This window comes from Vulpes lagopus, chromosome 11 (genome assembly GCF_018345385.1).
Source record: "Vulpes lagopus strain Blue_001 chromosome 11, ASM1834538v1, whole genome shotgun sequence".
Classification (NCBI taxonomy): domain Eukaryota; kingdom Metazoa; phylum Chordata; class Mammalia; order Carnivora; family Canidae; genus Vulpes; species Vulpes lagopus.
In genome coordinates, this window is record NC_054834.1 from 64,248,813 (window position 1) to 64,252,986 (window position 4,174).

Consider the following 4,174-nt stretch of genomic DNA (forward strand, 5'->3'; position numbering starts at 1 on the left):
CAAATAAAAAGATGCTTAAAAGACATTTATAAAAATGAGGATAGAGGTGATTTTATGGTCAGAAAAATGGGACTGTAGGATTTGTCTCTCTGTCCCAATGAAGAAGTCCAAAGGGAACAGCAAAATGGTTGATCAAGATTCAGGGAAGGTAGAGCATTACATTGATAGCTGTGGGGGAGGATAGACTCAAAATTCACACTTCTAATACTTCCCAATTTTCAAATTACTACCCTAAATTATAGCATGCAAAGATTATCTTTGGAAATAAACAGAACTTGGTTTTGTTGTTGTTTTTGTTAAAGCATCATCCCAACACATTTTTAAAATAATTGTTCTTGTACAAATGAAGTACATTGGTAGAAAGAGCTCTCAAAACTTCTTTACTTTTACTCTTTGTTGAGCATCCACCAGCTTTACAATGCAAAAATATTAAACACATGTTTCCTGAGTCATTACTAGTGCACATATATGTGCCAGGGATTATGGGAATGTAGAAATACACATATATGAATAGACAAAAGTCATATTCAATAAAGAGTATATTAGGAGTAATGAATGTTATACAGTCATAAAATCGTTGAAATGGGTATTATGGTATGTAATTGAGGGGAAAGAACCAGGAAATTATTAATGAAAAAAGCAGTATGTAAGATTACAATATTTCTAAATAGAAGGTGAAGGAGATATTTCAGAAAAGGAAGAAACAGGATGAATAATGAGACAAAGATGAGAATTATTAAGTAGATCTATTTGAAATTCATTAGACATCTGGTTTTACTAAAGGAGGGTGTACATTCATGGTGGCCATGAGAATAACATTAAAATAAATTCTGTTAATATCTGTCAATGATCAGTTTGGTAATAGTAGAAAGTTTGACCATTGTTAAATTTGGTGCACCACTCACCAGGGAAAATACAGAATCACAAATCTAATCAACTATATTCACATAACATAGATGAGTGAAGGCAGTAGCTTTAGATTGAAGTCTTAATAATCACTAGATAGAAAATAGATACAGTCTGCTATTGTGTATTCTGTAAGAACAGAAACACCCAATTCAAGTAGGGTTCTAAATTACTAAATTCAAAGAATACCAGAAAGAAAGTATTTTTTTTTTTTGTAAAAATGAAGAATCAAAGAAGCACTGAGAAATGTGTAAAAGAATCATTTATACCTGTTTATTCAGTTGAATTAACACTGCTATCTAATAGCCAAACAATTATATTTCTTTGTTAGCTGTCTGTATTCATTTGACTAATTTGTTGTTTGTGTGAAACATGAAATAAAATTGGGTCACTTGTGCCAAGCGTTTTTTTTTAATTATTATTTTTTAAGATTATATTTATAGTTACTTGAGAGACAGAGAGAGAGAGAGAGAGAGAGAGAGAGAGAGAGTGAGCAGGGGCAGCAGATGGAGAAGGAGAGGCAGAGAATCTCAGGCAGACTCCACGTGAGTATGGAGTCTGAGATGGGCTGGATCTCAGGACCCTGAGCTCATGACTTGAGCCAAAGCCAAGAGTCTGATGTTTAGCTTACTGAGCTACCCACATGCCCCTTTCAAGGGATTTTTAAATAGAATTGGGAGACTATAAGGAAATAGGCCTTATGCATATCCTCACTGGTAGAAGCGTAAACTTTTGAAGTGGGCCAAACCAGAAATATTTCAGTGACTCAGCCTGAACACCTGCAACTTGCTACAGGAAGAGACTTTGCTCAGTAACAGTGCTAGCAATCAATTATATTCAGTCAAGATTTGGCTTTCTGTTGCCAACACCAATAAAAAATTATTGTAAAGAATGCATATAAGCATTTCCTTTTGGCTTTAAACACTTTTGTTAACTAGTGTGATACTATTTACATTGCTACCCAAATCTACATACCCTGAATTGTGATTCTTTGATCCCAAACAAATACTCTTACTTAATATTGCCTCCTGACAGTTTTAGGTCGACATTTTTATAATGATAGTAAAGATTTTAATTACTCATACTATAATAGAGATAGATAAAGAAACCATCACTTTTTTATTACTGCATAAGAGATATTGCTGTACATGTGAATTTAAAATTTGTTCTAGAGATAACATATTGCAAATACTAATATATATAAATCCAAGTCCTTATGGACTATAATATATAAGTCTAGAAAATATAAAAATCAAACCATCATCCATATTACAATATTCATTTGTCAACAGAGATACGCATACATAATTGTTATACAAATACAAGAGAGAGAAAACCCTATGCTTCAGGAACATTTGTTTTCCCTCTTCTCATTTTCATTTTAATAAAGAAAGTCAACTTAAAATCCAAAATATGCAACTTTATGCATCATAATCTTTCCCTCTTCTCTTTATCGTTTTTCTTTGGCTTATCAAGGAATTTGTCCTATGGGTAAGATCAGTCACACAAATGGTTCTAAATGTTGTGACAAACCAGTGAGGAAAAGAATGCTGAAATAGTTCTACAAAACAGTGGATGCTTCCATAAACACTAAAGATAGCACATGCCAAAATCTGTAGTGTAATTTCATTTATTAACTTATATGCAGTATCATTCTCAGTGATAGAATCAATTATGTTTCCCTAATAATGCAATAAATGTGTTTCTTTTTTGTCAAGCATATATTAGTATTATACCTTCTAGTCTTATTTCTAATTTTATTGTCTCTTTAATGTTATTTTGAATCCAGGAAGAGCTTTCAGTTCATTTAAATGCAGTACCTGGTACTGGGCTTCAGAAACCAAGACAAGTCATATACGTCAGCAATGATATACAGGTTCAGAATTAAAGTTTATCAACTTCCAATCCCAGAAAATTTGTTTTTTTCACAATACAAAAATGCTGTTTGAAAAGTGACACTTGGTGGGCTATTTTCTGAGGTTAAAAAGGACAATTTACGAAAAACAAAAAACAAAAAACAAGTCACATTCTGGGTTCCCCACAGAGAGCCTACTTCTTCCTCTGCCTATGTCTCTGCTTCTTTCTCTCTGTGTCTCCCACGAAGAAATATTTTTTTAAAATCACATTCTGTCTTAGAAGTAATAATTTTTGGATATATCCCAAAGAGTCAAATTCTGAACTATAATTTTCTTGATTATTTTTGTAAGAGTTTACAGCAAAAATAAAGAAGATGGGCAAGGTAAATTCTTTCTCTTGGGAATTACCAATAATTGGACATCAAAGGGAACCCATGTACCATATCTCTAGTTATTCATTAATCTCCTGGCAAATCTTGGAGTGTTCATTATAATTCAAATGGATTTCCAACTTCACACACCAATACTTTTTTCTCAGCCACCTCTCCTGTGACCTTTGCTACTGCACACCAATTAGACCCAAGATGTTGCTGGATCCATTTGCCAACATCAAAACAATTTCCATCACTGACTTCCATCACTCTTGATCTGCACCTGCAGATTCTGAATGTCTACTGCTATCAGTGACAATCTCTGATTGATACAAAGCTATTGGCAACCCCTGTGCTCCCTGCTTATGGCCAGGATTTCATGAGGGGTGTCAAATGCTTTGATACTCCTGACATTAACATTCCACTATCTTTCTGTAGGTCATGTGATATATCATTTCTTCTGTGATACCTCTCCTCTTCTATTATTATCTTGCTTAGATATACAGGTCAATGATTTCATTATTTTTAACATTTTTGTCTTCACTGAACTGAGTACCATTTTAGCTTGACTCTTACTATCCTATTCATCTTGAAGAACTACTCTTCTGAAAGGAAGTTCAAAGTTTTCTCCACCTTCACCTCCCACTTAGGAGCTATTGCAATCTTCTGGGGAACTATGCTTTTCAGATATTCTGGGCCAAATTCTTTTTTCTCCTTAGGTTAAGACAAAATGAACTCTTTGTTTTACACTCATGTAACTCCTATGTTAAATTTTCTGATTTACAGCCTATGGAAAAGAATGTGAAAGAGATGATGGAAAAATTTGAAAAATAAAATTTGATTTTAAGTAGTCGTATAGTGTGAATAAATCTGTATTCATACACATATACACACAAACATACTCTTCTGTTTTCAAATCTTCTATTAACCACTATATTATACTATACTATTCAGTTGTCTTAAATATCTTAATTAATACAGTAAGTATTTTACTATGCTACTATGACACCAATATTTGTAGTTTCCTAAATATGCTATATT

General features: G+C 33.0%; 1 pseudogene; it reads left to right on the forward strand.

The window, feature by feature from the left end:
• Positions 1–582: 582 nt before the first annotated feature.
• LOC121471619 lies at positions 583–3,938 on the forward strand (annotated as a pseudogene).
• The last annotated feature ends 236 nt before the right edge of the window (positions 3,939–4,174 follow it).